Below are 13,107 nucleotides of genomic sequence, written 5' to 3' on the forward strand. Positions count from 1 at the left end.
GCAATATGTATGTACAGTGGCACCTCAGGTTACAAATGCTTCAGGTTACAGACTCCGCTAACCCAGAAATAGTACCTCAGGTTAAGAACTTTGCTTCAGGATGAAAACAGAAATTGTGCTCCGGCGGCGTGGCGGCAGCAGGAGGCCCCATTAGCTAAAGTGGTGCTTCAGGTTAAGAACAGTTTCAGGTTAAGAACGGACCTCCGGAATGAATTAAGTTCTTAACCAGATGTACCACTGTATTATCTGCTCCGGTCTAAATTATTAGTAACCACCCTACATTCCTCCAGGGGTTAGACTCTTGCATTGGGCAATCTTTCTCCATGCTGGGGGCACCCCATCTATCTTGGTGCTCAGTCTCAGTCAACTCAGCTCTGTCAAGTAACTCTGCATGCTGTCCTGTTGCTTGAGGTGTGGCTAGGTGTGCCTCAAGTTACTGCAACTTCTCTTGCAGCAAGATGGCCAGCTTGCACTTGCTACAAAGTGTACTGTTGCTTGTTCTCTGGTAGAATGACAAACATGGCACAGGTGTTACAGGTCTCTGTAGCAGCTTCCTCACTTTCCATACCTCTGGTCCTAACCCTGTTTCTCCGAAAATAAGCCATAGCCATAAAATAAGCCATAGTAGGATTTTTAAGCATTCAAGGAATATAAGATATATCTCAAAAATAAGCCATAGTGATAGACTTGTCACTATGTATGGTACAGTTAAACTACAAGGTTAAACTGTACCATTCTTAATATATATAAAAATAAGACATCCCCTGAAAATAAGCCATAGTGGGTTTTTTTGAGGAAAAATAAATATAAGACGGTGTCTTATTTTTGGAGAAACACGGTATGCACACCAAGAGACAGAACTCTAGCAGGGAGGATTAAGCGGGAGGGTGCCCCTGTTTGCAAGCTCCCAGGATCTGCACACTGAGCTAAGTTTGACTGCTGCTGGTTGCTAACTCCCCTCTCAGCTGTAACTCCTCCCCTTCAGATCCTGTGTTCCCACAGAGTTATCAGCCTCACACACCTTCTTACTGGAAATAAGCTCCAGTGAACTCAGGAGAACTTGCTTCTGAGTAGACATGTGCATGGGATTGTGCCGCTAGCCATATTCTACCAATAGCTGGAGGCCCCTGTTTGCGAGCTTCCAGGATCTGCACTGAGCTAAGTTCACTGCTGCTGGTTGCTAACTCTCCTTTCAGTTGTAACTCCTCCCCTTCAGATCCTGTGTTCCCACAGAATAATCAGCCACACACACCTTCTTATGGGAAACAAGCTCCAGTGAACTCAGGAGAACTTGCTTCTGAGTAGAGATGTGCATAGGATTATGCTGTTGGCCATATTCTACCAATAGCTGGAGGGCCAGCAACATCTTTCTCACTGACTAATTCAGCACAAAATTAGACATGGCTTGGGTGTCAGTTGCACATTCCCACTTGCCAGGTTGCTGGCTGGCACACAGGAATGAACAATGGGGTTGTATAGGAGCTGGGGGACTTTTGTGGCATACGGAACTCTTGCAGAATTTCTGTTGCTGTTCATACTGAGGGAGATTGGGTTAAGCAGCCCTTTGTCTCTGCTTGGATAAGATTAGCTGGAGATCCAGAGTTGTGTATGTGTTTGAGGGATGGGAGTGTGCTGTTGTGATCAGGGTCTATGCTTGGGGCCAGGTGGGAAACATTTGTGGCAGTCCATGATCTCAATTTGCTTTCTTTCCTGGACAGGTGATGCACAGGTGAAGCATCCCAGTATGGACAGATTACTATCTAGATAGGATTAAGCTTCTGGTGGCCTCTGCTCTCTGCAGGGGTACAGAATTTAGTAAAATGGTTGGCCCCAGGAGGGTGTGAAATTGGGTGGCTTCCTGTTGTCTCTCATGGGTATTTTCCTCTGGGTCCTGGTCAGCACCATGGTTGACCTGTGTAGAGGTGGTGGAACAGGAAGTATATCTTCCCAGTTATACTTTTCTGCAGAATTGGGAGCATTTCAATTCTGTACAGAGAAGGGCACTTCGGCTTGCTTGCCCAACTGATCTGTGCATTGCATGGCAACTGTCCATGCAGAGCAAGGGAGAGAGGGAACTTCGGAGGCAAGCACCCATATTATTCAAGGTTGTGATTAATGTACTTTTATATCACACAGTGCCATCATAATGGTACCCATTCCCTGAGGGTGAGCTCGACCCTCTCCAGAAGCAGCTGGGAATGTTCCCTCTTAGGGGGCCGAAGAGGAGGTGGAACTGGGCGATTGGGGGACATCAGTCTACGAGACCTGTTGAGCTCTCTATTGTCATTTCGTCAAGCTTGGAGGGGACAGCAGAGGAAGAGGGCAGGGCTGAGGAGATGGCAGAATTGGAGAGCAAATGTAGGTCCATACTGAAACATTGACTCACATCTTTGTGTGAATCGTAGCTATGTGACCATAATGTTCCCCTGGGAATGTAGGTTTCCTGCACAAAGAGAATCATAGAATTGTAGAGGTAAGGGACTCAAGGGTAATCTAGTCCAACCCCCTGCAATGCAGGAATCACAGCCCTACTTCCTCCTCCCAGCTGGGTTTCTGAAGCTACAGCACCAGCATCCAGTCATACCCCTGGACCGAGAGCAGCCAAACTGATGCAGCTTTGCTGCAGCAGGAGATCGCACATGACCAGCAGAAAAAGTTTAGGAATATGGGTTGGGTTCTTGTGGTTCTGCACCTGGTGCTTTCCCACATGTGCACATGCACTTGTTGCTACTTGTAGTTGACCATCCTCCTTTCTGCTCACTCTGCTGGAGGTGGGGCATTGGAAGAAGCCATGCCCTGTACAACTGTGGTTGCAAGTCCAGCTGTGTGCTCATTCCTAACAAGATGCTGAATCAAAGAAGTAAACAGAATAGTAGTACTGGATTGGGAGAGTTTGAAAGAGACTGAAGTGTCTTAAATGGACAGAACATGCCTAATTGAGGGAAAGTAAGAGTACACCTAATTTTGGCACTTTTTAGAGCATTCATGAAGGAAAGACATAATATGGATACAGATAAGTTGAGGAGTTCTCAAATGATTTAATTGATCTAAATTGTAACTAGTGGCATGAAATAGATTATGAGATTAAGGTTGATGAGTTGTTTATTGTTGGATATATATAGTCATAATATTCACCATATTTATTAAAAGAGGATATTGTTAATTACAAATGGTTTTCTTTATTGCAAATTTGTGATATGTTTGATAATAGATGTGAAGGGGAAAATAAGTAGTAAATAAGAAGGAAAAAAGGAAGAAAAGGAGAAACTAATTAGCAGTAAAAATACACTTAGGAACCATCCTTTCATATTATGTCTGCTGATGGGTCTTGTCCTAATGATGGATTTTTCACATTGAAGAAAATATGACTATCTTCTCTAGGACTTTAAATTATTTATCCTTCAGTTTTACCAACCCACCTGAATTTTCCAAGGGATTTCAGGGACAGAAAAAACTGAATGGGCCAAAACAAAATTGTTTTTCAACATGACCAAAAGATTTGATGGATGACTCAGATTTCGCTAGACATGAATTTATAGGCTCAGTATCAAACACTATTAGATCCTATTTAACAATCGTGATTCAATCTTATTTCAAAAAGCAAAGCTGCCAAAAGAATGCTTTCATTGTCATGCAGTTTCACAAGGCACTTGTGTCATCTATTATAAACACAGAAAAAGTGTTTGGCAATGAAATAGGACAGACACAGCCTGAAAAGATCCCAAATAGAAAAGCAATAATGGGAGCCATTTTTCCAGCACAATCGAGAATGGGGGAAAGATGCAAATTCTCTCTCTCTCTCTCTCTCTCTCTCTCTCTCTCTCTCTCACACACACACACACACACACACACAGAGAGAGAGAGAGAGAGAGAGAGACCTGATTTGTGAGGGGCCTCAACTTGTTTTCTTTTCCCTGTGGTGGGCATGATTTCAGCCTGAGTTGAATCATGTTGACTCCTAATTCATTTCCAGGATGGTGTTACTAAGCTCCTGGGACCCTGACAGCTGCCCTAGGGTGCTGGTGCCGTTTTCTGTTGAAGATTGCTAAATTGCCAGAGACCGGAACTAACTCAAATACACAAGTGGATGGTGGAAGTACATTTGTCCAGAGGTCATGAGACAAGAGTCTGATTTTGCTATCATCTCCAGCTGTGGGTAGTGGAGACAGAACAGCAAGGCATGCTAAGATGGTGACCCCTGGGTTGAAGAAATGAAGTCAGTGCATACTTTGTGGTGAGACATGTTGATTTTTGAAGGGGGATACTGAACTCCCCATCTGATTCCAGATCTGCTCTGTACCAAAAGGATGTATTAGACCAGGTGTATTAGACCAGCAGTGGGCAACCTCAGGTCTGGAGGACAAATGCAGCCCTCCAGGGCTCTGTATCTGCTCCTGTGAAACCTCCCCAGGCCAAAACCATCACTGGCCCAAACTTCATACCCTGAAGTTGGATTGTATTCTTGAATTCTATCTGATAATAGCACTTCCTTGTCAGGTTGAATTATAGAGAGGGTTGTGTGGGTTGTGTTAAGAAACTATGATTTACGTTTGTTCTCCATCCACTTATGCCTCTAGCCATGTTCACCACATGCATGTGGCGGCCCTCACAAATTACTTAGAAGGGAACACAGATCCAAGTATGTGTAACAGTGTCTTCTCATCTTAAGGTGAGAGAGCAAGCAACGAGTTTGGAAACCACTGTGTGAGGGAGAATAAGAATGACTTATTGATAAGCATTGTCAGCAGACTCTGTTGCCTCCATATGCTGACTATAAAGAACATTCTGGTTCACTGATAAACAATATCAGGGATGTGTGGGAAGGTGTAGGAAGAAGTGCAACTATCAGCAGCATTTTGAAAGCTTTGTGTTGTTTTTCACCATTTGAACTTATTAAAGAACTTATTAAAATTGACATTTTTTTGCAGCAGAAATGCTAGCATCACAACCCCTTTGCCTTTTGCAGTGATGATACAAGCATCTCTTCAGATGGCTAGTATGCACTGAAAACCTGTGTGATGTGGTGATCTGATTGCCAGGGCAGAACTGTGGGGACCCTGGTTCAAATCATACTCTGCCATCAAGGTGATTGGATGACCCAGTTGCTTTTATTATTTTTTAATCTAACCAACCTCACAGTGTTGTTGCGTAAAAATATATATCCTTCCAGTAGCACCTTAGAGACCAACTAAGTTTGTCATAGGGGTATGAGCTTTTGTATGCATGCACACTTCTTCAGATACACTGAAACAGAAGTCACCCTCAGCCATCATCAAGCAACCTTTAATCTGAGCTTTTAAACCATTATCAGTTTGAGCGTCGATGTCTCTGTGCAATGAACTCCATGGGGACTCAGTCTGAAGTTAAACTGCAGTCATTTTCAACATGGAGCCATTTTATTTTGCAGTTGCACCTGGACATAAACCTTACTTTGGATGCTGAAGGGAACATAAAGGCTTGGATGGAATAAATTAAACTAAGTAGAGCACTCGCCATTAATCAGGCAACTAAACTAGCAGAAGCTCCAGAGAATGACCCCAGCTGCCACTCAATTTATCTTGCAGTCAAAACAAGAATGAGAGGAATGGTTTGGCCATGCCATGACTTTCATAAACATCCATTAACAGAAGGGCCTTATCCTACCCCACCCTGATTTTCTATTAGTCTTCTGGAAATGGTTAACGTGTTTGAAATCAGACTTTGATAAACTGGATTATATGTTGTTATCTTTTGAATAAGGTAGATAATTCCTTACCTGATTTAATATTCCTGAGGCAGAAATGATTTCAACAGATACATTTCATTGAAACTTGTCTTCCTTTATAAAAGTCTGTCTTTATGCAATCTTACGCATGTACTTTGTATACAACCGTTTGAAAAGTGATTACTATTACACTTGCAGTAATAGCAAATTGGTTTGTTTGATGATGGTGAAACCTAGGCCTTGAAGTGTGTTTTCTGTTTATAAAATTATGCTACGAAAATATAAAATTGAAAAGATTATCAATAATTGGCATTAGGTTATATGTACTGTTTTCATTCAAACCGGTCATTATAAAAGCTTACGGTAGTTCACTTAAGAACTAGTGCCTGAGTTTTCTTGTTTTCTTTGTTCCTTCCTATCTTTTCCTTTGGTGTTGTGCCTTTTTAGAATGCAAGTCTGAACTCATGAACTTTATTATTTTAAAAAATAAATACTGTACATGAAGTAAAATTTAGGCATTTTATAAATTATTAATGGTAACAGTGAAATTCTGTCCATGATAGTTTATTCACAACTACAATAATCTCTTAATGTTCCAGATGTTGTTTGATGGACATGTGTGAACCAGAGATAATAGTCAAAATATATATCCATTATCTATTGTTCAAATTGAAAAGTAACCTCTGTTTCTGTGGAGGCGTTCGCTTGCTGAGGCGTTTGCTTGCCAAAGGCATGGTTCTGATCACGCGCGCACTGTGCAGATCATTTCTGCACACGCACGAGCTGCGTAGATTGCTTCTGTGCATTTGACGCTGCGGAACCCAGATGTAAACACTTCCGGGTCCACAGCGTTCGCTCGCTGAAGCGTTCGTAAATGGAGGTAGTCGTAAACCAAGGTTCCACTGTATAATAGTGTGTGTTTCATGGAGGCAGGAGTATTGCCAGCCTAAGTAACAAACAAACACCACATTGTTACTCAGAATAATAATAATAATAATAATAATAATAATAATAATAATAAAAAATTATTATTATTATTATTATGAGTAACAATGTGGTGCTTTAGAGCATGGGTAGGGAACCTGTGGCTGTCCAGATGTTGTTGGGCTTCCAACTCAAGGGATGATGGGGTTTGTAGTCCAGCAACATCTGGAGGGTCATGGGTTCCCCTCCCTGATTTAGGATAGACTTAGGCTGCAACCCCATACATATTTACCTGAAAGTAATCCTATACATATTTACCTGGAAGGGATGCGGGTGGTGCTGTGGGTTAAACCACAGAGCCTAGGGCTTGCCAATCAGAAGGTTGGCGGTTCGAATCCCCGCAATGGGGTGAGCTCCTGTTGCTCAGCCCCTGCTCCTGCCAACCTAGCAGTTTGAATGCCCGTCAAAGTGCAAGTAGATAAATAGGTACCGCTCCAGCGGGAAGGTAAACAGCGTTTCCATGTGCTGCTGTGGTTCGCCAGAAGCGGCTTAGTCATGCTGGCCACATGACCCGGAAGCCAGTAAAGCGAGATGAGCGCCACAACCGCAGAGTCATCTGCGACTTGACCTAATGGTCAGGGGTCCCTTTACCTTTACCTTTAATCCCATTTAACTCAATCGTACTTACTACTCTGTAGACAATGCAAAGGATTGCATTGTTGGACTGTAACTTTATGACAATTTGGGGATATGGGGAGAACATTGGTTTATTGAGGGGATTATAGCTCCGCAGGATGAGAGGCTCAGATCATTTATTTATTTAATTCCATGGTAATCTTCACTGCAGTTAATTTTTTTTTAAAAAAAACCCATTCATTTATAGTGCAAACACCAAACATGGATTTTTGAAGATGTTTTAGGAGGGCATTACCTAGCCTGGGGATGGAGGTTTCTCCAGAAAGCGAACCATTAGTTATTAAAAATGATTTGATCTAGAAAGCTAGATGTGTTCTAGTAAGACCAATGGTACAACTCAACTACAGTCATACCTCAGTTTAAGTACGCCTCGGTTTGAGTATTTTCAGTTTAAGTACTCCGCGGACCTGTCTGGAACGGATTAATCCACTTTCCATTACTTTCAATGGGTAAGTTCGCTTCAGGTTAAGTACGTTTCAGGTTAAGTACAGACTTCCGGAACCAGTTGTGTTTGTAAACCGAGGTGCCACTGTAATCTGGTTCTAGTTATTTTGATGAACACAAGCCCATAACGTAGTTAATCTCCATAAAAATCCAAGTCTTTATGACTTGGAAACATTAATTCATACCTCAGCAACATTCTTTCCTGATTATTATAATTCTAAGTGCATTGCCTTACCATCTGCTTATCTGCAGAAACTGCAGTCCCATTGAATTAAATTGTCAGAAACCCAAGTTGTACAAAGAAATATGAGAATACCTGCAATCTTTTCTGCTTGGTTGATGGCAGGGTTCTTTTTTTTTTACAAAAGAGGTAGCTGAAACAATATACAGTATTACTCTGAACTGGCTTACGAGTTGCTTCCTTGCCTTGTTGTGCTCTACCACAGAATTATAATTGCACAGGGCATGGCAGCAATATGAGCTTTGTCACAGAGCATCAGTGAAAGTCAAAGCTTTTCCTAACCATAATCTTCCAGATAATTATAGGATAATGCATGATAGTTCTAGCAAAATGTGCACCAGCACAAGCAGCATCCCTTGTGACCTTGTGCTTTTCTTCTAGGAAAAAAGGTGCCAGTACTCACCATGAAGTTGTTACAGGAAGTGCCACACTTATAAGCAGTGCTTTTCTTTTAGGGGGAAAAATGTGCTGGTACTACATACCTCTGAGTACCCCAGGAAAAAGGCACTGCTTGTAACCAGTGATGTGGATTGGAAAATGGTGGTTCCACCTCACCCCTTCATAGGAAGCTGCCATTGAAACGTAGAATTATGGATGTAAGGGTTTTCCCGCTGCACTATGCTTGTGGGAATAGAGGCCTCCCTCCGAAGGAATGTTGTTAATTTCATTTCTATACCACTTTATATTTTTGAGGAAAAATCTCAGAGCAGCTTACAACACATTAAAACACCAAATAGAGCACTCCAGAACAAAACATTACTGAAGAAATTCAGATATAAAGTATACATTCAGAGCAACATAGTTAACAGGAAACCAACATGGTGTGATTCTTCTCCTGAACAACATCACACTGGCCTAGGAATCAGGTACTCAACACCTGCCCCAACAAAGTAGACTGATTGAAATCAGTGTGATAGAAATGCATAGGAGATTAATTTGGGATACTTTGTGGACATTTGGCTTTGATGCCTATGCCATGCTTTTAATTGGGTTATTATGCAACTCGGCTGTGATTGTGGAAAGGATATCTGAAGGTAATCTTCAAGATAAAGTGGTAATAGAATCTATACGGTAGTGACATTGTTTTCTTATTTAACTGGATTAGCTGTTGACGTACGTTTGCACTGTAGGAAAAAACAGACTTTTGGATCAATCTTATCTACAGATCGTGGGTGAGAGTTGCCTCTTACAGCAGGTTGTCCATAGTATTGGCTAGAGAGGGACAACATTTTTAAAGTGCAAAAGTCATTTGGCCAACATTGCATACATTTAGGAGCCTAACAAAGCAATCCTAAGCATGTTTATTCAGACCTAAGTCCCATTATTTTAAAGGGACTTCACCCTATAGTTGCTGGGCATATGACCTTGCCTGGGCAGCACAATCCTAACATGCTTGTGTAAAATAAAATTCCATGTAATGCATCCACAACTAGATAGTTCAGTTGATGAGAGCATGGTGTTGATAACGGCAAGGTTGCAGGTTTTATCCCCATATGGGACAGCTGCATATTCCTGCATTTCAGGGGATTGGACTAGAATAGATGATACTCAGGGTCCCTTCCAACTCTAAAATTCTATGATTCTATTATTCTAATAATAGTTAAAGCTATGCAATCCTGCAATGGGGTGAGCTCCCGTTGCTCGGTCCCAGCTCCTGCCCACCTAGCAGTTCGAAAGCACATCGAAGTGCAAGTAGATAAATAGGGAAGGTAAACGGTGTTTCCATGTGCTGCTCTGGTTCGCCAGAAGCAGCTTTGTCATGCTGGCCACATGACCCGGAAGCTGTCTGCGGACAAACGCCGGCTCCCTCGGCCTATAGAGCGAGATGAGCGCCGCAACCCCAGAGTCGGACACGACTGGACCTGATGGTCAGGGGCCCCTTTACCTTACCTTTATGTCCGTATAGTTAAAGCTATGGTTTTCCCAGTAGTGATGTATGGAAGTGAGAGCTGGACCATAAAGAAGGCTGATCGCCGAAGAATTGATGCTTTTGAATTATGGTGCTGGAGGGATTCGAACCGCCGACCTTCTGATCAGCAAGCCCTAGACTCTGTGGTTTAACCCACAAAAGCCACAACATGACTATGCAACAGGCATGCTAGCTCAGAAATTAGCCTCTGGCTCTGTGGCACAGGTAGTGTGCTCACAAGCTAAATTGCTCAATATAGAGTAGAAACATGTACCTATTCTTTCTGCATTATGTAATGATTTAAAGTTGATAAATTGATACACACACTTGTAATTAGAGAGGGAGAGCTGGCTTTCTCACTCCCCCATCCCATCCCTGACTGAGCAAAATTTGAATATAAGGAGAGATCTGACGGTCAATTCCACGCTTTGTTGATTTCACATATTTGTTCTCATTTCATAATTGGGTGAAGAAACATGGGCTGCCTCTATGCATTTTGTTACCTTCCTGTCAAGAGGAGAGAGAGCTCACACAAAGCGGGGGAGTGTTTTAACACTAGTGTCCTGAAAATGTATCTAGGTTCTCATCGTGTGCTGAACCCTCCACCCACCCAGCACCAAAATCTGCCTCCATCACCAAAGCTGGTGCCATAGATTGCATTGCAGGGAGCAGGCCAGGCTCTAGGTGCAGTCCTGGTGGCACGGGGCGCCAGGGCGCCGGGCTGGCAGGGGGGACGCTGCACACTGCGAGGGCGGGGGCGCCGGAGCGATCTCAGCCCCAGGGCGCCCGACCTGCTTGAGACGGCCCTGGCAGGGAGAGCACATGAACACTGCCAGATATAGTTCCCACTTCAAAGGCTTATTTTATTACTAGTCTGTTTCTACAGGAATAGAAAAAAACACACACATTGGGTTGAAAGGATGTTATATTGTTGGATTAATTCTATTGGCTTTTCCTTTTTGTTGATGACTCGCCAAATTTTGTTTGGTATCACTGCTAATTTAGGTATAATTCTCAATGATTGCTGCATCACTCTACATCCAGCACCCCATTTTCCACAGTGGCCAACTAGCTGCCTCCTGTCTTGTGCAGGACATGAGCACAAGAGCCCTCTTCCACTATGGTTCCCCAGGAAGAGGCATTCAGAGGAAGGCTGCCTGAACCTGATGGTAGGCTTGCAGCCTTGATTTGTAACTCCAGCGGTGTACAGTGACCGTCTTTTCCCACCCCACCTACCTTTGCAGGAGAAATAATCTAGAGGCACTATCTGGTTTTGGTGTTCATTTTGGCACACTCCCTGAAGCCTCAGCAGAAGAACCCACTCAGCCAGCTTGGAGAAGAGCTAAGTCCTAGGCTTGGTTCTGCTCTTAGGGTTTGCGTGTCTTAGGAACAGCTTGGCTAATCGGTACAATCAGTACAGTGTGATTTCTTTTATGGAACTTGCATACCTTTCCCACGGGGCTCCTAAGGTTTTAAACAGATGTTAAATGGCAGGGTGTGTCAGGCCAACTAAGGATGCCAAGGTGCAACAAGTGCCGACTTATGCCACGCACCTTACTGAGAAATACAGCTGTTTTGAAGACAAAAAATGCTGCCGCTCAATTATGGCACCACAAGTCCAGGCTTGCAAGGCAATTGGGGTAAGCCCATAAACCACTTTATGCAACAATGTTTTGTGTTCCAAACCAGTGATGGGGAAGCGATGAAGCACAGCAGACCACTAGGTTCTTAATGCCAGCACAACAGGCCTTCAAAATCCACAGGGGTATTTTGGGGTGGGGAGTGGGGAGTAAAACTTGAAAAAGGGGGAGCAGGCTAGTTTCTCACACAATAAAATTGAGAATATTGCCTGTACATTTTGTATGATCTCCGGTTCTGCCAATGCCAGAAACTTAACCTCTTAATAAAATGTTTAAAGCTGGGAATTATTTTTCAACTGGAAGGGGGCACAAATGCCCCTCTTAACCCCCCTCCGCTGGATGACCATGATCCAATCTCAAGTCTATAGAGGTACTGAAGATATTGACTTGTTATAGAATTGTAGAGTTGGAAGGGATCCTGTGGGTCATCTAGGGCAGTGTTTTTCACTAGTGTGCCGCGAGATGTTGCCTGGTGTGCCGTGGGAAAAATTTGATTTATATATAGTCAATATAGGCACAGAGTTAATTTTTTAAATATTTTCTAATGGTGGTGTGCCTCATGATTTTTTTCATGAAACAAGTGTGCCTTTGCCCAAAAAAGGTTGAAAAACACTGATCTAGGGTCTTTCCTCCTGCAATGCAGGAATCTCAGCAAAAGCATCCATAACACGGCAGGGTATATTCTCATTAAATTGTTGGGGTATAGATGGCATAACCACAGAGGAGACACCAATACCTGTGATCTACATGGATGAAGTCCGTTCTCTGTACTTCAGTCTAAATTGTTTTTTTGGACCTGTGTGGAATACTGGGATGGGGAGACAGCGAGAGAACATCTCTCTCTCTCTCAACTATGGAGAAGTGAGGCCTCAGTCCTCTTCATTTTCTCTGCCACAGTAAGGAATCACTTGCTGCTGCATCGGCAAGGGTGACAGAGTATGTGCTTTGCATCCAGAAGATTCCAGGTTCAATCCCCAGCACCTTCAAGTGGGACTGGGAGAGACCCTCCTGAAATCCTGTAGACAATGTTGAACTAGATGGACTCTAGGTTGCCAAGCTTCCAAAATGCTGCAGAGATGGAAGCTCTCTGCACACGAAAGGGTACTTTGCTGATGAGGAAAGAGCTCCCCCTCCATTTCCTTTTGTTTTCATCACAGTTCAGGAGGCTTACATGGTATATAAAGTGACAAAAGGAAATAAGATACTGAGCAGTGTTTGAGTATAATTTAAAAAAGAAAAAGAACCCAAGTACATTTCTTCAATTTAACAGAGACAGAAAATTTTAGTACATATTAGATCAACTATGTCTATAAGGTAGCTATTGTGAAGAACAGAAACTAATCATAGCTTCCTTGCCTTAGCTGGACTCAATTACTGTCCAGATGCTAGTCTGGAAAAGACAGAACAAGAGTGCCATCTATCGGCATTATTTTTTTCCATGGTTTGGCTAGACAAATTTGCTTTAACTTTTTAGTGAACTAAGGCTGTTGAAGTGTCCCACCAGTTTATTCAGAATATACCAAGAACTGTTATCACTATACATCCTTTC

Source organism: Zootoca vivipara, chromosome 3 (genome assembly GCF_963506605.1).
Source record: "Zootoca vivipara chromosome 3, rZooViv1.1, whole genome shotgun sequence".
Classification (NCBI taxonomy): domain Eukaryota; kingdom Metazoa; phylum Chordata; class Lepidosauria; order Squamata; family Lacertidae; genus Zootoca; species Zootoca vivipara.